At 44.6% G+C, this 22,926-nt stretch overlaps 1 protein-coding gene across 1 annotated transcript in view; it reads right to left on the bottom strand.

The window, feature by feature from the left end:
• The window catches only part of AFAP1 (actin filament associated protein 1), a 165,302-nt gene that overhangs the window by 77,638 nt on the left and 64,738 nt on the right, over nt 1-22,926 (bottom strand). The window lies entirely within an intron of this gene.

Below are 22,926 nucleotides of genomic sequence, written 5' to 3'. Positions count from 1 at the left end.
CCTTAAGTGTAGTGCCTTTTAAGAAATGACAACCGAAGTGGTCAGAAAAATCAACAGACCAATAAATATTCCATATACCAGATCAAATTTTAAAACGTTGTCTTTTGCTTTTCTAAATATAAAGCAGTCTTAAACTTTAAACACTGGTTGCCAGCAGGTCGATACAATAACTAAGTAAATTGAAATACTGCTTGATTTGTACCATATGAATTTACTATCCCATCTCCTTAAATACCAAATGAAACCCAATTTATAGAATTCACTTACAATTGTTACAAGACTTTAATTTACATTTTCACATTCAAGGGCATTTGTATACCTTCTTCCAACACTGTAAATTTATTATACATGAAACTTATGAGTAGAAGTGTCCTTTCCTCAATATTACTTTTTCCAATACGTTTTTATTTTGTTCAAAAAATTGACTAGATGCATGTCCTAGGGCAGGGGTTGTCAACCAGGGGTATGCATATCCCTGGGGGTTTTTGGGAAGGCCCCAGGGGGTATGCAGCAGTGGCTCGGAGAAGCAGAGGGCATTTCTGGTTTTGCCATTGGCGCTTCTGGTGGCATCCGGGGGGCCCCCCCCCACCTTGTTGATCGGCCACCAGGGGACTCTCCCAGCTTTCTCCCATGCTGGCTGCTCACGTGGCAGGAGGCCTGGCTAGAGCATGTCCAGGCAGTAGCCTCAGGCAAAGGGAAGGGAGGGAGTGGGATTAAATCCTGCTACCTCCCCTCTTTCCCACTGGCATGGGGTCTGGCCAACTTTCCCCCCTGCTGGCCACTCACATGGTGGGGGGCCTAGCCAGAGAGGGCAGGCAGCATCCTCAGGCAAAGGGGAGGAAGAGAGGGAGGGGGATTAAGCCCCCTACCTTCCCCCCTCTACCACCGGAATGGGGACCCCAGCCCGGGTCTGCCTGGCTTTCCCCCTGCTGGCCACTCACGAGGCGCTGTCCGGGCCAGCTCGGGCACGCCCTCCACCATGCCAGCAGCCAGTGGCAGAAAAAGCTGGGCAGACCCCAGCTAGGGCTCCCATGCCAGTGGGGAAGGAAGGAGACAGGAGGGTTTAATCCCCCTCCCCTTTGCCTGAGGCTGCTGCCTGGGCTGGCTCTGGCCATGTCCCCCGCTGTGCAGGTGACCAGTTTGGAGGCAAGTCAGGCAGACCCTAGCTGGGGTCCCCATGCCAGGGGGAGAGTGGGGAGATGGGGGAGACAAGGGAGTTAACCCCCCTCTCTCCCCTTCACCTGAGGCTGCTGCCCCAGCTGGGTCCAGCCACGTTCCCTGCTGCACAAGTAGCCAGTTAGGGGGGAAAGCCAGGCAGACCCTGGCTGGGGTCCCCATGCCGGTGGAAGAGGGAGCAGCCAGGGGGGTTTAGTCCCCCTCCCCACCCCTTCACCTGAGCTGCTGCCTGGGCTGACTCTGGCCATTCTACCTGTCGTGCAAGTGACAGGGGGTGGGGGCAGAAAGCCCAGCAGACCCAGGATGGGGTCCCTGTGCTGGTGGGAAAGGGGAAGCAAGTGGATTTAATCCCCCTCCTTCGCTTGAGGCACTGCCTCAGCCGGTGTCTGGCCACACTCCCCAACACACCTTAGGGACAAACCTGGCATGGGCTACTTCCCCCTTCCCCCTCCAGGCACACCTCAGCTGGGGTCCCTGCAGGCCAGAGTAAGGGTTTAAACCCCAGCTTCCCTCCAGCCTTTTGGCTGCTGTCAGAGGGGAGGGACAGCTCATGTTAGCACCCCTTGGCTTCTAGCCCGAGCCACTGCAGGCATCTGGCTGCATTTCCGGAATCAAATGTGAATGTCTATTAACTTGCTTCAATCTACGCAGGTTAAACTAACCTGCAAAGACTGAATCAATTCAGGCTTGGGCTTTTTGAATGTCTGTATTTAGCCATAGAGGCTGCCCATGCCACCTGTGATACATGTTCTGCAGGTTGGCCACCCAATCTAGAGTAAAAGAATAAAACAAGTTTCCTAACAACTGCATTGGTTTGTTACAAATTATCTTTCACAAACAGTATCTTAATTTTTAGAGAAGGCAGAAGGCAAGGTAGCACTTTAGAGACTAACTGGTTGAGAGATGCAGGAGCTTTTATAGGCAACAACCTGCTTTATAAGGGGGTGGGGGGGAAGAGAGAGAGAGATTTTAGCATAATCTTGCTATGATTCTGCTAAACATTTCAAATAGCAAGTCTGTATGCTACCGCTAAACATATATGAGTTTATCTGTTGTCACACAACAGGCATAATGTATAGATTAAGCAATACTGGATGTAAATTAATTTGAAAACCCAGAACCACATTAAAGATAAGACAGTCTCTTGCACTGCGAAACACAGGTACTGTGACTGACCCATACTGCCAGTGACAGAGCGAGGAGCTAGTGTTTTCCACTATGCTCAGGTAGATGGGACCTTGCTCTTCTGAGCCAAGATCACAGTTGGTGCCCTGGTCTGCTTCTAAGGCAGCACCACTTACTGCTTACTCAGATGATATTTTAATGTCACAATTCTGCCTTAAACTGTTTTCCCCTGTGAGGTATGTAAGAGATGGCATACCAATTATTTTTATGAAATCAAATTCACATAGAAAATACCTTCCCTCAGCCATTTGTGTGAGGCAGCATAGAAACAAAGGCCATGTGTAGATGAAACAAGAGGTATATGTGCACGGCACTTTAAAGTGGGCTACATGCTTCTTGCACTGCTTTAATGGTGTTGGTGTTAGCATGCCTCGGTGACGTACTGCGCATTAATTCCAGCCGCTGGAGGAAATTCGGTGGTGTAATGCCCCTTAAATGACTGGGGGGCAGCAAACTAAAAACGCTTCAAGGAGTTTTAGTTTGCTGGCCCTACAACCACAGAGCAAAGTACCGGGCTCTGCGAAGCTCCGCAGGAAGCTCTGCAGGCAGCCTGGCAGCAGCCCAGGAAAGTAGGCTCTGCCCAAGAAAAGGCGGTGAGCCTGATCTCCATGCCCCGCCTCCCCCGAGCCTGCCTGAGCTTCCCTCCGTGGCTGCGGTGGCCCCCAGGACCACCCGAGCCAGGTGCCGACGGGTGGGTGCTGCCGCGGAGGGAAGCACCAGCCCCCCCACCCCTGGGACCGCTCCGCCTGCCAGCAGCTCACCCTCCCCTCCCTGCTGGAGAGGCAGGGAAGTCAGCGGGGTGTGTACATGACACGGGGGTTTAATCAGCCCTAAACTGAAGCAGTGTTTTTTTAAACCCATCACTTCAATTTAGGACCCGTTTCATCTACGCACACCCAAAGTTTCTAAGCTACCTTTTATTCAGAAAAGTAGTAAGAAGCTCCAAAACAGAGCTGAAAAATGCTTGTTTTTAGACTAAATGTTAGTCAGAAAGAAATCAAAAAGGAAATGAAACACAAATGGTACTTGTCTGAGTTTGACCCCTTTTGAGCATTGGTTACTTCATACAGCTGGGGTGGGTAGGCATGAGTAGCCAATGTCAACACATATGGAATCTGTTTCTGAATTAACTGTGGCCTAGTTTTTTAAAATATGTTTTACAGTGCCCACCACACACAATTAAAACAAATTAAAAATGCAATAGTGATTGAAAGATGAACAAAGATTATTAGAAACAACTGAGGGCACTTTTAAAGATGACCAATATCACAAATATTTTGATTCAAAGGAGTCTGCATTCTTTCCCCCTAGGATAAACAAGAAAAATGTTTTTAAAGAATACAACATAAAAAACAGATATTCAAGATTAGTAGCATAAAACATTGTATCTTCCGAGATGTGCAATTCAGAATGCTCTGTGCATCGGACTAAAATGGAGTATGTACATTCTGACTAATGTTGAATGTATATATCATAATATAATGTATATATAATAATATATTTATATATTATGGGTAGTTGTATTGTTGAAACCTTCTGAATCAATATAAAGTTGTAAATGGCTCTCACAAATATTCAGCACAAGGCAGAATAGGGCTTGCAATTTACAGAATAACTAAAATAGAGCTATATATAGCACAAGCTTTTGGGAGCTGGAGCTCACTTCATCAGATGTCATGAAAAGAACTGCACAGACCAGTGTATAAAATAAAGTGATTTCAACACAAAGAAAAAAAGGGAGGAGATGGGGGGGGGGGGAAGAGGAGAAGGGGGGCAGTGCTGGGACAGGCAACAAGCAAAGAACCCACAGAAACAAAGGACTCACAAAAGCGATGTTCAGCAAACTGGAGCTCGCAACTTAAAATTGTTTCAACTAGCCTACAAATGACAAGAGTCACCAAACCCAAGGAAGTTGCTAACAGTGAAGTCTTATGAAAACAAAGTTGTCTTGAACCACTTGACTAACTCCGTCCTATTTCCTTAGGATAGGCAGCATGAAGGGATTTAGGAAGGCTGGATTTCCAGACAAGAAAATCTTTGACAAGCATGGATGTAAGACCTGAGCGATACCAAAACTGAAGGTAGACTGTTGAAAGAAACAGATCTAACCCTAGACTAATGCCTCCAAACAGCAAGGGCTACTGAACTGTCAAGAGAAAGAATCAGAACAATGCTAATCAGCAGGGGCTCAAACTAAAGGAAACACAGCAGAGACAGACCAACCAGGAATGCAAGCATTACGCCCAGTGCATATGCAGTAGAAAGCAACATGAGAGTCGGGGGGAAACAAGAAAAGGTTAGTCTGTAAGGGCTGGGATCATGACTAAAGCTACTCCAAGAAAACAAAGGAATGCATGCTCTGATTTAAGAAGAAAAAACTGCCCTGGAGAAGAGGGTATCTGCAATGAAACTTTAACAAAGCCAAAGGTTCTCAATACGCACAATGCATTAGATGGCTGCAAGCACTCAACTTCCATATCTGCAATATATGCAATTTGATCCACCATCAAATCACTCCAGTTGGGGTCTGGAGCCAGCTGCATTGTAATCCCAGCAACACTCAGCTAAACAGCAGTGTTAGACTGGAAAAAACATGACAAAATGCTGGTGCTGTACCATGAGGCTGGTGAACAAATGCAGACTTTCAATAAGTAACCTACGAAACATGAGGCATTATTACTTCAGCTTTACAACTTTAGACACATGGGCATCCCATCTGTTGCTGCGCATTACAGCTGTGCGCATTACAGATCTGATCTCTGTATATCACAGCAAGTCTTCAATGAGAGAGAGAGCGAGCGAGCAGGATGTTGGGCCCTCGCCCACATTCCAAGTGAGTTAAAGACTACATTTCAAGGAAACAGACCCCTAGAGCGCAAGCTAAGGCTGCATACACACATTCAAACGATCCAGGATTATTCTCCCAGGTTTCTTTTCCTGGTAGAAAAAAAAATACCTGGAATCGCCTCACCAGACGTATTGGAGTTTTGAGCCTTTGAAGAGCTTGCATTACTGAAGCTGCACAGCCGGGGGGGGGGGGGGGGGTGGCCGGCGCACGGGGTGGTGCTCCGAACACACCTCAGCCTGCTCTGCAGGCTTCCCCTGCCCAGAGACAGAACGAATGGCAGCAGTGCACAGGGCAGCCCTGACTGGCTGATCTAGACTGCTCCAATTCAGCCCGTCTCCCAGCAGCACAATGTGGGATTGTGAAGGGGGCATATTCTGCTCCCTGAAGTAGTTGATTCCAGTGAGTGACACTCTGTCTGGGGGCTGGTGGGGGAGGAGGGGAGCATGGAGGGGAGAGCTGGAGAGCAAAGCACCATGGGAGGCTGGAGGACTGCACCATGGCTTCTGGCAGAAGAGTAAGTATACAGATATTTGGTTCCCAGGACAAATTCAGCTGGGGGTGATTTAACTTTGGTTGTTTCTGGGCTATTTTTCTCCTGGAGCAGCAATTTTTGCTCTGAGAGAGAAATCCTGAACATCTGTATACGCCTGGTTTCTCCTGGGAAAGAAGTGACTCTTTCAGGAGAAACTGAATGTCTGTACATAGCCTGGGTTTAGAAACAGGCACCTATGTACAGCCCACGGGAATACTGACAGGCGCAAGTCCTTTGGCCTGGGGGGACTACTGAAGAGAGGACTGAAAAGTACACATTACACCCGCTGAAACTAGCACAAACCGATCAGCAGCTGGTAAAGAATATTACCCTTGGTAATAGCATATGAATTGTAGAAGCCCAGAAAAATAGGGCTAGAAGAGATCTATAGTGTACCCTCCTGCTAACCTTAAAAACTGACAAAACGATCCAGGCACAATACTAAAAAAATCAAAAACATCCAAACTTACCACAGGCGCTGTCACTATCTTGTCATTGCAAGGACAGGACGTAGTTATTAAATGAAACCAAGGGACCCAAAAACTACTTAACAGAGAATTGAAAATAACACCATCTATTATCAGCAATCAAGGGCCTACTTATCTTTTTTTTCAGGACAAGTGTTAACTATTTGTAATGGCAAGAATAGGTTTTAATTATACTGAGTTAGCCCCTGAGTCATGCCCCTCCCTAATAACTTTTGACAAACCGTTTGGTAGCTTCAGTTGGGGATGAATGCCAAGGAATGCTACCCTGGCTGCAGAGTTATTTCAGCATGGCAGTAGCAGGACCACCACTCATCAACATTGAAGTTGATGGCATTTTTACTATAGAAGAATCAAGGCAAATATAATTCAGGAGCATGATACCACGCTGTAACAACTCCAAAACAAAGGTCAGGAGAGGAATGCTATGCTAAATAGAGAGAAGCTTAGGTTGAGAAGAACCAAAATCCTTATCTTCACACATCTGTTGACTTTTGCAGCGTTCTAGTCGGACCCTAAGAAATGGGGAACCAAAGAATGAAGGGAAACAAAATCCAATAAGGATGACCATCTCTTTCTCTCCAGATTCTTGACACAACTAACAGACACTTATGAACCCCTGAGATGGTGAACATCCAAATGGGATGTGGCATTAAAATGGCCATAGGTCCAAAAAAAGAAAAAACAGAGCAAATTATAAGCAAGGCACAAGTCTCAAAGTGCTATAACCACTCCAAAGAGCAAGTGCTACAAAAGGTTCCCTGTACCACCAGATGAGCTGTATGCACAAAATGGAATTTTGCTTAAAGGGGACTGAGTACTAACATGCAAATTTAAGAGCTAACAAGGCTGTATTCCCTATAATTGGGGATAAAGGTATGCCTGAAATGAATGGACTGGCCAGATTCAAACACCAGGGTGAGGGTGTACATGGAATTGTGCATGGCATGAAAACTGTGTGGCCATCAACAGTCTACAAGCCTCATGCAAAACCAATCTGACCCTGGAGAAAGATCAGAACAAACCTGTTTGAGTTTGATAAAACGAGGTATGTTGTCTCTCTAATTTTTTAATTTGTGATTAGGACCGAAGAAGGGTTTACAGGGCATAACATACCTGATAGGTTCAGACAATGGGCCAAAGCATCGCTCAGGAGAGTTCAAATAATTCATCAATGAATGGGAATGAGAGTTCAAAACTTCTTCCCACAAAACAACAGGAAGGCAGAGTCAGCAATAAAAAAAAAACAGTCCAGAGAGTAGGGTTAAAATGGCAAAATGGGCAGGAGTATTTTCTACGTAGCAATATAGCCTTCACCAATAGGGAAAACATAAATGGGAAGCAAGAAGGAATTCAAGCAATTTCTTGAAGGACTGAGACTTAACGGACCTCAATAGGATGGCAGTAAGGGCCATATCTGTAAGGTGAATGAGGTAACATTAAACTGTGGCCACCGGAAAAGACAACCACAAAAATAATAAAATGGCACAAAGATGTTTGGGTATGGATGAAAGCCAAGGCTCTGGACTAACTACAACATAAGCAGAATCCAATGAAATTCAGATACCAGGGTAAACTGAAAAGAAATCAAGACAGGGAAAGTCAATGAGGTTTGTCAAGCACTGGAACAGATCACCTAGAGAGATTGTGAAATCTCCATCCTTGGAAGATTTTAAGTAAAGGTCAGATAAACATTCATCTAGGTTGGTTATACAGGAAGAGTCTACCTTGAGTAGGCGTTGTTCCAGATGATCTTTCCAGGTCCCTTCTAGCCCCATTTTGCTATGATTTTATGTATTAACCTATGCTGAACTTGAGGAAAGCACACAGGTTAGAGAAGGGAAATGTTTGGAGGAATATATTTGGAAGTAAGCCTGTGTGGACATGGCTGGAACAACAAAGGCAGCTGCCACATTTGTAAATAGCTTTCACTGAAGAGCCAGTTTAGTTTTACAGGCCTACATTCCTTTCATGTTATTACCCAGCATGGAGTACATGAAACAATGTCCTTGGTGAAAGGCATTTCTCTCCCCTGTTAAGCAACTTCTTTTTACATTTATGAAGGTACTTTCTCTAAAACACTATAACAGTGACTCTCAACCAGGGTGCTGTGAGATCCTTTTAAAAGGGCAGCAGGGTGCTGCGCAACATTAGCACATGTATGTCTGCAAGCACCTACATAAGATTTACACAACCCAAAGATTTTAAATAGGACTCCAGTGTCAAAAACATTCTGGCCTACTGTGGCCTGAGTTCTTTGCAAGGGTATAATTCCTCTATTATTTTTCTGTGATCAAAAAGTGAATGAAAGTTAAAGCTGGCACTTTCCCAGGGACACCTTGGGCACATCCAGATGAGTGCAGCTGTGCGGTTCATGGTGATGCAAACACATTTACAGTGCTACATACCGCACAGTCCGGTGTTCTCCTCCCTGCAAGGATGAGTTGCAAGTAGTGCTGAAAAGCGAAGCCAGAGCCAGCCAGGCTCTGTGCAGCAGAATAGATGCAGCCTTAGGAGGCCCCTAAGACCCCGCTGCTGTTTGTCCCCGGGGAACCAAACATCCATGCACACCTAGATGTGCCCCTTGAGTCTAGCAAGGGGTGATTTGAGGTTAAGAAACTATTGCAGTATAGAGAAATATATAGCGAAACTAGCAAATTGCCCATCAAGAATAACAGGGGAAGGGGGACAGGCAGGGACGGAGCCCAGCATCCAGCCCCACACGCCTCCTCTCCCCGCTTTGGGTCTAATCCCGTCCACCCCCTTTTTGGGGCCAACCCCACCTCGCAAAGCCCCCGGTTGGGGGCCGAACCTGCCCAGCCTCCCTCCCCCCCTGTTCAGGGACCCCGTTCCACCTCCCTTTCCCCCTCCACCTGGTTCAAGTTCAACCCCGCCCCCCTGGTTTGAGTCCGACCCCACTCTCCCTCTCCTCCTGATTCGGGTCTGACCCTGCCCCACTTCAGTTCAGGGCCAACCCCACCCACCCCGGTTCGCATCTGACCCTGCTCCGTCTCCCCCTGGTTTGGGTCTGACCTTGCTTCCCCACCTCCCCACTTTTGGGTCTGACCCCACTATGTCAGAGGGGCTCCCACTTTTCCTCAGTTGGCCCTGCTGCTTTTGAAGTGCTCGTGTCAATTTTTTTTTCCTGCCTCTGTGGAGGTGGGGCGGAGGGAGCCGCCACAGCTGGAGGCTGCAGGGGGAGCTGGTGCTGGCAGAGGGACTCCCACCTTTGCTCAGCTGGCCCCGCCACTTGTAAAGTGCTCATGCTAATGTATTTGTTTGCCACATATGGAGGTGGGGTAAGGGAGCCACCACACCAGAGGCTACCCTTTTAACTCAACTGGCCCCGCCCCCGGCCACCTGGCCTGCGCAGCCAATCAGCGCATGCACAGTTGGGCAAAAGCATTATGGACAGACAGACAGACGAAGCCTTTTATAGTATTAGAATATTCAATCCCTGTACATTTTTCTATTCTGCAGTGGTCATCAATCCTTTTAAACTCAAGGAACCCCTCCATAACTTCCTGACTTTAGCACCACCCTAGCTGAGAATCACGGACCTAGAATCCACCTAACGGCAGTGGAGGCAGGACCTCACTGCACCATATCTTGCTATTTCAGCACAGCTCCATGACCCAACACCTACCCATCCACAGCAGGACACGCTGCTCATAGCCTAGGGGCAGCCAGCAGAGAGGCAGATGGAAGGGGCCTGTAGCAGGACTTCCCAGAGGAGCAGCTGTAAGTGGCACTTGTCTCCAGGTGCAGGGGGCAGGATGAGAAGAGAAGACCACTTATATCCACATACAAGGGCCAGATGCCACATCACCCTTAAAAGGATCAAAGTTGAGCATCACTGATTTAAATTGTGGTTTTAATCAGAACACTAGGATAGAAACATGAACCTCACAAATCATAGCGCTACATACCAATGCAATAATCCAGACAACACCAAAGACACTATATGTAAAATGACATCCCTAAGATTCTAATGGGTATTAATTTAAACCAGATTCCAGCTAGTTGTGCACTGCTGACCTGGGACATAACCAAGACATGCACTGAAAACTTACCAGTGACGTGTCAGACAGGGATAAATTTGAAATATTAATTACCCAAATTAATCTCTGACAGACTGAGCAGAGACTACACCAATTAAAATGAATGGCACAATTTAAAGTGAATGACGCAAAACAGAGTTACACCCAAATTCCTTGGCATGGTGATAGAAGAAAAAAATACCCCAGAAATTCAGAAACAGAAATGAGAAAGACAGAATCAAAATAGAGAATTCATGTTTCATTTAGGATTAATAATTAAAAATTGTTATACATCCACTTGGAGGTGTTACCTAGACAACAGGAAATATACAGATGAAAAACACAGAATATACAGAAAATGGAAAAGAGACCTGCATATAGAAACAGTAAGAATAGATGTGTGTGCCAGAAGGCTTGAACTTTAGCCAAAAGATTGATGTACTTTAATCGGTTCTGGGAAATACCTTCATATAAATAACATGAAGATGATGAATTTGAATCACAATGCATATTACAGCAGCAATCAGAGTTAATACTGATTTATCATTTTAGCTGTGGTTGCTGATGGACTAGCACTTCTGACTATTTTTTCTACTTACAGGCTATTGATGAGCATGACAAGACAGGAGGGAATAGAATAAAACAATATAATAAGGTGGGGAAAAGAATAATAGGGCAACATAAATTAGATTATGCCATTGTTCTCTGAAGGCCTGGGTTAAGGATCACATAGTAAAGAATTCTCTTTAAAAACATGCAGGAGAAGTCTGAATGGGATTTCCTAAGGTGGTAAGCATTGGCTTACTTCTGTCCCCACTGAAAACAAGTTATGCCACTGACATCACACAGAGCAGAATGACACCAATGATGAGTGCTTTTAAAAATATCGCCTTTTCAAATTTAATTTAAAAGGAGAGAACAGTTGCTTCATTGTCCAGTTTGAGAAAGATATTTTATGGACAGGGACAGCCTGGCAGTAAGGAAGTAAACATGCAATCGCAAACACGATGAACACCATAAGAATGCAATATAATGGTCCATTATGTCGAAGACCACCAGAAGATCCAATCAGATTAGAAAGGATGATAGGCAGTATCATTTCCTATGAGTCTTTGTGGAACAGTTTTAGTCCCCTGTCAATTCTAATTCACAGTTTGGCAAATGGCCAAACTATAGGAAAAAAGCATTTCAAGACAGTTTGCTCTTGTACTTTAGAGAGAATTAAAAAGTTTTGAAAGAAGATTAAATGTATTGTCATAAAAGCACATTTAAAAAAAAAAATCACAATTAGGTAGATGATTCAAACTAAAAGAATCTTATCATACTAGATATAAAACATGAAACAAATAATTACCAAATCAAATATCAGGGAAAAGAGAATGGCAAGTAAATAATATCCTGCAAGATAACATAACCAGAACAAAGACCAGAAGCAGGTAGACACCATAAGCTATTTTTTGGCGTTATATTTTTCAGCAAGTATTTCTCCAGTTGAATTCTGGACCTAATCAGATAGCTCAATATACATCGCTGTTTAACCAAGACCAAGGATTGAAGCAGAAAATTTTCAAAGAACTGGCCAACATTATGATGCCATTGTCAATTTAGGGCAGGTGTTGTTCAAACTTCACACAAAGCTGTGGTTTCTTCTAAACCTTGCATTGCCCTGGGTACTCAAAAAAGGTGCAAGAAACACCTTTTTGAAATGCAGATATTCATGATGCCACACCTAATACTGACAAAGACCGTCCTGATAGTAGTGACCCACAGGATGTCCAATCCTGAGCATTGCAACAAGCTGTGAAGTCAATGGCAGAGAAAGGAATAGGATTAAGATATTCTTACCACAAACTCTGTGTTTTATTCACTTACTCTGCCTCACAGTGTGAATAACTGGCTGCCATTGGCATACATTTTTGCATATGAAGCACACTGTTATATTGAAGGCTCGGTAGGATAGACAAATATTTTTTCATGTGTTTGTAAAGTGCCAGAGCACATTGTTAAATAATAAATACGTAACAGTTTCCTTGGAGTTCTTCACATGTGGTGTAGAAAAGCTTAATCTGGAAGTAGTCTTCTACACTTAACTTATTCTTAATTTATTTTTACTTTTATTGTCATACTTTTAATCATCGTAATTGTTTACTTCCATGTATTTTCCTACATCTTCACAAATTTTGTTTTAAAAAGTATACCAGCTGCAGGTTAGAAACATTACCAGTTGAGATCTAGCAATCAAGTAAAAAGTAGTCATGTATTTTTTGGTGAAGGATACAGTCAATTTAGCAATGTCATCTTTATATTTCCTTACAATGTTCAGATTCCTTTATTTGAATACCCTATATCAGCGGTAGGGATCCCCTGGCATGGGTGCCAGAGTATGGCACGCAAAGGCATTTTGCTTGGCATGCACACCTCGGACCGGATGGCAGGGAAGAGGCTGGGGCTGCGCTGCCACAACAAAGATTGGGTCCCTCGTGGCTCCCCTGCCACGCCGACATCTTACAAATCAAGGTTGTAGGTGTTTTTGGCACTCTACCCAAAAATGTTGTCGTCCCCTGCCCTATATGTCTGGAATATGTCTCATGGGGCAAATAACAAAAGGTAGCAGGAACTGGCAACACTACAACTGTTTACAGACTACAGTAGAGCATTGCATAAACTACACAGCCTATGGTAGGAGTGATGTTTCCTGAATGTGAAACATTTTCACTAGGGGCTGGCAACATCTTACAAGCTGCAGCCAGAACAGCCTGGCTCTGGTCCAATGTGAGCTGAGTGGCTCCAGCAGCACGCCAGGGGTGGGAGACTTCCCCATGCCCACACTGGGGCCAGGCAGCTGGGAGCTGCACCCATGCTGCCACTGCTTCCCTCAGGCTATCCTGCTCTCTGGCTATGATGTGGGCATAGCTTTGAATCAGCTGTGCTGGGAGCCAGTATCTGCAAACTGTGTCCACACTACCATTGCTTCTTCCTGTCACAACCCAAGGGTGTGATTTTTGTTTGTGTGCACTTCAGCACTGCTAAATTATTTCCTGCCACTCGTAGCTTTCTTTGCAGGGTGCATTTCTTAGTTGCAAAAAGAGAAATGCACACTGCAAGGAGTTCCCGCCATTCGTATTCAAATGTGTGTCCCACTATTAGCCAGTTCTAAATTATTCCCACATGGCGGCTAGTGATTGGCTTGCTAGCCGTATAAGAGACTTGAGCGGTTTCCACCCAAGTTGGAGAACTCCACAATTATCAGGAGGAGAAGACTTCACGTCTCATGAAGATCTCTAAGCACTGCGGAGCCTATCGGACCCAGCGTGTATATCAAGAAGGCTATGGGGTTTTGCCCAGCCTCTCGCCTCTCCCCGTCGCTGCCTGATCCCTCGACGTACCCTTCCCTGCGCGCAAGTTCCACGGAGCCCAGCAAACTTCGTGTCAGTGTATCCAGAGCTCTGTCCAGGTTCGAGTCCTGCAGGTTTATCTTCCCGTCGCCGAAAACCCATTGCGACATACTCTCGTGTTTTGCATCTTGCCGTCGCCGAAAACCCCCTGCGACGTACTCTCGTGCCCTGCAGGTTTGAGCTTTGTTTTGTTTTGTAACTGCAACTCAAGCAAGTTTTCCTGCCTGCACCACGACCATCTTCGGTGTAAGTAAAATAATCTTAAATCAACCACTAAGCGTCCGTGCCTAATTCTAGCGTGCTGTCTGCCTTCCCCGACCCGGCGTGTCCGGGCTGCTGGCCACAGCCCGCCGCGTGAAAAAACCCCCGAGGGCCTTGGACCGCTCCCGGCCCGCACACTTCCCACCAGCACTCTCCCCACGCCATGGACAGCTACAGCACAGCTCCCTACCAGCTGGAAGCAGTGCCCATGCTGCAGCTGGGGTGGGATACAAGGGAGCAGAAGAAGTGGCAGTTATACAAACACCATTTGCAGATTCCTGGACTTGGTAAAGCTACTGGAGAGGTGGGGAGCTGGGAAAAGTGGCGGTGGCATGACTGTAGCTCCCAGTTGCCAAGCCACAATGCAGGAGCAGGGAAAACTCCCCCATCACTGGTGTGTCACCAAAAACACCCAACACATGTCAGACCACAGCTGGGAGCCTGGGAGGCAGCAGCAGTTGTGCAGACACAGCTCCATACTGCCTGGCCCTGGCACAGGTATGGGCAAAACCCTCTAGCTCTGTGGGCCAGATCCAGCCGCAGGCCGTATGTTGCCAAGAATCTCTTTACACCATCTCTATTGCCAAACTTGCCAAACAGCAGTTTTACCCATATAACAATTGGCAAGGCAGAATGGCACCTTACAGACTAAGTTGTTCAAGAGTTAGCTTGCAGAAGTCAGACTATAAGATGCTACCCTTCCATGCCTTCAGCTTAACTTCAGGCTTCAGGCTAACTACCTCTCCCCACAAATAACAAATGATCACAATAGGACTGTAAGAGCGTATCTTACTCTTCTAAGACAGGCTTTCCCTTCTCTGATCATCCCAGACCCTCTTCTTTGAGCCTTCTCCAGTTCTGAACTCATCATTCTTGAATTCATCTTTCTTGAAGCGAGTCTTACTGAAGGAAGCACCAACAATGTACAAACAGATGACAAAGTTTCCCTCTCAGACTTTAGTCACATATAAGCACAGATAATAAAAGGAATGGAAACAATGGGATATTTTTAGTCATGTACAGAATCATAAAAGTCATGAATAATTTGGGACTTGAGGAGGTTATTTGGTTCAAGGTCTTGCTCGCAACAAGATCATCCCTGTCCAAACTATCCAAGGACTTAAAGACCTTCACAATCTCTATAGGTAATTTCTTCTAGTACTTAGTCACTCCCTTAGAAAGTTATTTCTAATATCCATCTTAAAATTTTTCTTGTTGTAATTTAAGGCTGTAGCTCAGTGGTTCTCAACTTTTTAAGGCTCAAGGCATCCTTCATTAGACTCAATGCACCTCTAAAAAAATTCCAGTTCTTAAAATTTAACTTTTTTTTCACTACAGAAAAACAGTAGAACAATCATTTAGTTGCAAACAACTCAGGAAGACCCCAGCATGTCAGAATGCTTTTAACACTCTGAATTCCTATTTGAAGTCTCAGGGTTTATCTTGTGAATCATATTTCACACCTAACCATGCTAACATTGTGTTGTACCCCAAATGCTGCAGAACTCTGGTTAAGAATCGCTGCTGATATAGATGCAGGAGACAGTCAACCACCAGCTGTTTATACTTGAAGACTGTTATCACCTCCTCCCTGTTCCTAAATTCTCAGACTAAAGATAGCCTCAATTTTTTCAACTTTTCTCATACATCGTGTTTTCTAGGCTTCTGATAGTTTTGTTGCTTTCTTCTGGGCACTTCCTAAATTTGCCCACATCTTTTTTTAGAAACATTGTGCCCAAAACTGGACACAGCCCTCAAAGTGAAACCTCACTTACTGAAAAGAGTAGAAGACTCACTTCAAGAAAGATGAATTCAAGAATGATGAGTTCAGAACTGGAGAAGGCTCAAAGGAGAGGGTCTGGGACGATCAGAGAATGGAAAGCTTAGAGTAGACAAGACTGCTCTCTCTGAGAATGCCCAGAGTAAGAATAATGGGAGGAAAAAGAACTACTGTATTTACTTGAATACAAGATGACTCTCCCTCCCCCCGCCCTCAATCAGCATAGGAAAAGAGCCCATTGTCTTTTAATCACATACAAGGAAATCTCACTAAATACACTGTCTATCATAAACCTGCTGCCAAAAGCAGCATGTGCTCAGTAATACAAACCAACTATGAAGCTCATTAAAAACAGTCAACACTAAGCATGTCTATAAAACCCATTAAAAAAAAAAAAAAAAAAAGCAGTTGCTGCTTCCCCAGAAGGAAACAAGCACTGGGCCTGGAGGTACTGCAATAGCAGGCCAGCACTTGGACAGGCCAGAACAACCTCCAACACCCTCCCTCTGCACCAAAAACGCTGATGGGAACCCTTTTTCTCATGTGAAAAGAAAAGAAAAGAAAAAGAAAAGAAAAGGGCAGATGTTCCCTTCGCAGAGAACTGGCACAGAGTCTGGAGGTACTGCAATACCAGGCTGGTACTGGGAAGGTCAGAGCCAGCCCTGACGCTCTCCCCTAGGTGCCAAAAATACTACATTTGATCTCATCCAAAAGTCCAAGGTGCTCATGGAAACCTACCACAAGGACAGATTAATATAGCTCATCTGAATAAGACATATGGTAGTGTCTGTTAAGCATAAACTACCCTCACCACCAACACTTTTTCAAGTCACAGTAAGCCACAACACTGCATACATTTTGAGTTCCTCTTCACTCCCATAACTGAGCTGCTCCTTTCTTTCCCATTTCCATTAATTACTGCATTTTCACCAGCCTTAAACTTCTAGCAAACATCACCAAACAGGGTCCCAAGTAGTTGACCCAGAATCCCCGTGTCATCCATTCTCTTAACCAGGCACATATGATTAGCGTGGCTCCGTTCTCCGGGAGGTGAAGCTGGATCTTCACTGGAGCATCTTAGGATTCACAACAAGAACACCTGGTTCCAGTCAGGGGTTGGGGGCTAATTAGTACACGGCTCCTTTGTGAAGAGGTATCTGGGGTACACAGCCATACTGAGCATTGCTGAGCTGCAGGGCCACCATGGCTTGAAATGCTATCGACTCTGGTGGGTCCCAGCCCAATAAACTATACGGTAAATCATGAGCCTTTTTGCTTTGTATGAACGTCATGCACAGTTTGTACTACATATAAATAGGAGCCAAAATGCTGCTCAAAAAAAAAAGTGTGTTTATAGAGTACCTGCGTTGTTTACTGTTTTCAGTTTTGCTCCTCACTTCCATGTGCTCAGGGAGAACAGAGTGACAGTAAGGAGAGGGGAAAGGGACTGCAGGGTGAAAAAGTTGGGGGAAGCTGTGGCAGTCAGGAGTTCTGCCTGCTTGAAGTGAAGTGCTTGCTGTGTGCGCCGTGACGGAGCAAGACCAGGTGTTTCCTGTTGTTTGTCTATGTTTTGCAAAATACAGTATAGCTAAGAGGTTTAGTTAAAGTTTAAAGAAAACTGTTATGAGGCCTTGTAAGCAGTTAAGTAGTGGTGCAGCTAAAATTGACCTTATATGGTATAACGCAAATGCTTGTGCTGCTATTGGTTAGCTATATAAAGAAAGATCTAGGTGTAAGATTGTGAGTAGCTGTAGACCAACAGCGTAGCTTAGGAAGCTATAAATATGCTGGCATGTCCAGGAATTGGCAGAAGGAAGACACAGCGCTGTAAAGGAAGCTACCATTTTGAAGATAGGCTGCTGAAACGGGTTTGGCGGGCTGGCGGATTTCAAGGAGCCCGAGGACCAAAAACCAGGGTCCTTCCCGGTACCCCCCTGGACAGTGTAGATCGGAGATGCCCGACTTCGCTGAGCTTTATCGAGAGAGACTTGTCGTACACCAGGCATCAGAGGGGACTGCCAATAAGTTGCCGACGCGAGATAATACTGTCTGTTATTGTTGTCTTGTTTATACTACGCGTAGATGCGTGTATGTTAAATAAATAAACCTTTCTTACCTTTTCACTCCCAACCACTCTCTCAATCCCAAACCTTCCCGCTGGCAGCTGGGACAGAGCGCATCTTTATATGTGCTCCAGGATTGGGGGAGAGGGCATTTTAATTGCAGCAGCTCTTGGGAGTCGCTCTAATTAAAACACCCACAGCGTCTCACATGTCCAGCATCCCGCACTTCAAAATGGTGGCTGGAGGCATGTTAATTAAAGCTTGTTCAATGAGTTTTAGTTAAAGCACCCTGCTGCCATTTTAAAATGTGGGGATGCTGAATACATGAGACACCAAGGCTGTTGGAGCCTTCTAATAAGACTCAATTGATTGAGTTTTAATTAGAACATGTTGGAGCAGGTTTTAGGCACGTGTATAGGTTCCCTAGAGTACTAAGGTTCAACTGCAATTGTGAAGCCTAATGGTTTTAAAACTGGGCTTGATAAATTTGTGAAACGAATTGATTTATGTGATTTCCTGCCACAGCAAGGAACTGAGTTAATGACCCAAAAGGCCTATTCTAGTCCTACCGTTCATTGCTGAAGACCTTATCCAAAGGCCTTTAAAAATGAGATCATTATCCAGGCTTGAATCAAAGGTCTTTAGTATGTAACTTTTACTGAATTTATACAATTCAATCCTTTCACATTTTAAAATAGAGATTTAATTGAGAACATTTTTCAAATCCATTATCTTTGGGACTCTCTGATTAAAAAGCAAGACCAGAAAAAATGAGAAATATTCAACCCTTAAAGAAATCTTGAGATAAAATACAGATACACACGTTTATCTTTAGTATTAAAGAATCTTACTTTTCCTAAACCATAAGACCTATCTGCACATTTCAAGAAACCTCATAAAACCAGTGTTTTTTCTGTTCAAAAACTGATTCATGTAACTGAGGACATCTCACTTCAAAAAAATCCCTTTGGTTTTATTATGTATTTTCTTCTCCAAGGGCACTGTCTCTTTTTTGGTATTTTCTAATAAAAAAGTCTGAGAGTATACCTGCAAGATAGCCAGATGAGGGGAGATTGTTAAAACCCACAATAGGAAACACATTTAGATGGAACACTCCTACAGCGTGAGTGTGTAGCGTATGTTGAGTAGTGAAGTGGGGGTAAAGGAAGAATTGACCTATTTCTTTGATTTATACCTACAGGGGGTCTGGCGTATTGCTGAACACTTGTTGCGGTTAAATAATTACTAGACTGTCAGCGTTCCAGGAAAAACAAAGAAATGTATCCAGTTTTGCTGTGAAATTCATGCAAAAATAGCAAAGCATGCTTTTTGCATTTTGGTTGTTTTTGGACAGCATAGAGCATTATCTCTGAAATCACTGACAGTCAGATGTAACGGGACAAGCAAACGCATAGAGGTTATAAATGTACTGTCACTATCATGCTGTGGATAATTTATGCTAGCCTTCCTCAGGCACATTTGAGCAGCAGGACACACAGGATGTTATTTCATTGCTTTGCTGTAAAATCTACTTTTAAATCAGCTTGGGTGATACCACAGAGATGGGAGCTCAGGCATTAAACCAGAAGCAGCTGAGCAGACAGCAGAGCATCAGCTCCTTTTCTATTCCAAACTCATGAGTTAAGAGTTGGTGCTTGTCCATCCTTTAAACTCAAGAGCAGAGAGAGTAGTTGTGTTATTCTGAATCCAGGCAAAAGGCAGGATAGATCTGTACCTTTGCAGACTAACTAAATCAGAGATGTGTAGCATAATCTTTCAAGAGGCCAAGTTCACTTCATTAGATGCTGTGAAAGGACATACACAAAGCAGTCCATCAAATACAGTGATTTGAATATAAAGGACAGAGAAGGGAGGAAGAGAAGGGAGAGAGAGGAGGGGCAGCAGAGCTGGAAGAGGCAAACAAATAATAAACCCACAGGGACAAAGGGGACATCAGCTCCAGAAAGACAAGTCTGCGGCAGAACATTTTATTATGCCTGGGCAGTCCATCTCTGACTTTAGCATAGATGTTTTTATACAACAAAACTTTAAAACCAAACTTGAACAGGAAACTGCACAACACAAAATCATCCATGGATTGGATTGTATTAAATATGGTCTAAACAGGGACTACAGATTCTTATCCCATTACCTGGATTAGTTTTGTGACCACTTTATCCCTACAGGTGTACTGCTTATTTGCTTTTCCCAAAACTTCCCCTCCTCTCCCCACTTTCCCTGTGTTTTGTATTCAAATCACGCTCTCTATTTGATACACTACTTCATGCATGTCCTTTCACTGCACCTGATAAAGCTAGCTCAGGCTCATGAAAGCTTATGCTTTACCTAGTCTATAGGGTGCAAATCTACCCTGCCTTTCGACTCAAAACAGTATTACAGTGACATCTGCTACATGATACCTTGTGCAGACTTAGAGACAGGGCAAACACTAGGCCTGCACGAAGCGACAAGTATTCACTTCGGATTTGGATTCAGTCAATTCGGAGGACAGTGATTTGATTTGGAGATTCGAATCACTGTCCCGAATGGATTCAGCTGAATCGGATTCAAAAGATTCGGCGCCACTTCAGAGATTTGGCCATAACATAAATTAAACAGGCAGGTGACACAGCTGCCTCCTGCTGGTAAGTCTGTTGGGGTTGGAAGAGAGGGGAGGGAAAGGGCGTGGGGGAGGTAGGGCTTAGGGCTGGGACTGGGACAAGCTGCCCAGCTGGGGCAGGGGGAAACATTATCCGGGGAGGGGGGCAGGGGGGCACAGGAGGCAGGTGTGGCAGTGCTCAGAGCGGGGGCTCTGCCCTGCTGCTGCTTGCCCAGCTGGCATGGAGGGAGCGTGATACAGGTGCGGCTCGCTCTGGGTGGAAGGGGACAAGTGGCAGAGGGGTATAGCCCCCACTCCCAGTGCTGCTGAGCACACACATCAGTGCTGGGAAAAGGGACTCTGCCCTTCTGCTGCCTGCCAGCCAGCGCGGAGGTTCAAATATTATCTTGATGTGCTAGGTAAGGAGTTTATTGTTCTTTGCGCGTAGATATCCTCCCCACTGTAAAATCAATACAAAATTTGATATGAGAAAGTCTTGAGAGATGTCCACAGTTTTAAAGAAAATCATGTACTCCACCTGCCCATGCATATACAGGTTTCCCTCCTTTATGCTATACATGCGTTCCTGGAAAATGGCACATGGGTTCCCTTTATGTGAATTTGAGTCATTTTCCAATGTTACAAATAGGGATGCGTTCCAAGACCTCGACTGTACTGACCCCAGGACCATTTCTACCACTTTTACAAGACAGTTTTGGTACTCATCAAAAGCAGACAGTACACACAAGCACAGGGCACTATCGTAATGGGGATGGATGGCAACTACAGCAACACGTGTCACAGACACCAAGCGAGGAGCACAGATCCACACAGGAGATTATATTTTGGTGTGCGACACTCTCACAATGCACCGCAGCTGACTGCAGCCTTCCACCACACTGATCACATAAAAGAGTGAATTTACCTCGCATATAACAAATTTTTGGTATAAAAACAGTCATCGCATAAGAGCGAATTCGCACATACAGAACCTGCATAAAGCGAGGGAAACCTGTACTTGGCTCCAGCTACTGCTCTGAAGAGCACTGAATTTCTTCTCACCTACATGGCCCTAAATGTAAAAGAAGGAAGTCTGAAATGTCAACCCAGACTAAAGTTTTGAACTGAGAACTCTTTGAATGCCAACAAATATCTGTGTCAATGAAACTTGAATTTGATGTGCTGAAAATTAAATTTAAAAGCAAAGCACACCCTGAAGAGTCTTTCCCAGTACTGCTGGAAACATTTGGGAACAAGAAGAATGAGGAAGTACTCCACAATCAACATGAAGCTGTTGATTTTCACTCTCTTTGCTCAAACTAAATACATGCATTTCAGCAACATAAGGGCTCCTGCCCAAGACTGAGGCTCCGCAGCACTAAGTACTATTCAAATGTTAGTAACAGGTATCCTTTGCCCTTGGAGAGCTTACAGACTAAACAGTCATATTGCCTGCGACACTTCCTCACAGACCTCAATGTGGCACTTCAACTAGAAAAAAAGAACCAAGAAACAGCAGTACCTGCCAGCACCAGCAAACAGGACTGAGAAAAGGAACAGAGAAAAGTCTACCTCTTTCATTATAGAAAAATAAAATCAGCTCAGTTCTCTACCTTTCCTGAGCAGATCAGCTCAAGATAGACAGGCAGCATCTGCTTCAGAGAGCACAGCCCAAACTCCAGAGGAAGTATGAGCAGTACTACTGGTAGGACAGAGAAAGGAGCAATGTTCAATTTCCACTCTATGATATTGGAGCCACACAAGTGATGAAAGTATATAATGAAACAGCAGCACATCGGAGAAAAGTCTTTGCTTGGAAATAAAAAGCCAAAAATATGTGCAGTTCAATGCAGCTGAAGCAATGTTTGCAAAGTCATAACTTCATTTATACTTTCCATCCCCTATCAAAATAATTTTAACCATTATTAATCAGAATTAATAATGTAATGCTGGCTTCTCATGGGACTGCCCTTGAGCTGTGTTCCCCCACCCAAAACTAACTTCTTCCTACAATCAAATACTGGCTACTCTAGTTATCAATTCAAAGGCAGAAGGATAACATTCAGAGAGATGAGCCATACAAAATGCTATAATTTCACAGTACTCCTGATCCTTAATTGAAGGCCTCAGATGCCTCAGGACTCAGTACATACACAACCTGATTTTCCAGGAAACTAAAACATCTCTTACACAAAAATGGCACTATTTTCATAGCCAGAATCACTTCTGTTTAGAGGTCTAACTGGGCAGTGCCGGCTGCCAGACTGTCGGAGGGGCGGTGCAGCTGGTCTAAAGCAGCAGCAGTTGTTATTTTTGCACCCTCCATCTAAGTTAGTACCTGGGGCTGCTACCCTGATTACCCCCCATTTTAGTTATACTACTGTTTCTGTTTAAGGCCACTTATTCTAGCTGGCTCTAACTTTAAGCAGTTCCTCACAATATCTTACAGCAATGCTTTTGTTACTTCAGAATTTAAAAGACCAGAACTGCAAAACATCACTGACATACCAGTTTTCAAACCACACTCCATATTCAAACCACATACCAGTTTTACCCCTTACC

This window comes from Alligator sinensis, unplaced genomic scaffold (genome assembly GCF_000455745.1).
Source record: "Alligator sinensis unplaced genomic scaffold, ASM45574v1 scaffold421_1, whole genome shotgun sequence".
In the NCBI taxonomy this organism is placed as follows: Eukaryota; Metazoa; Chordata; order Crocodylia; family Alligatoridae; genus Alligator; species Alligator sinensis.
Note: the sequence above shows the minus strand (reverse complement) of the source record. Positions and strands in the feature narration are given on the sequence as shown.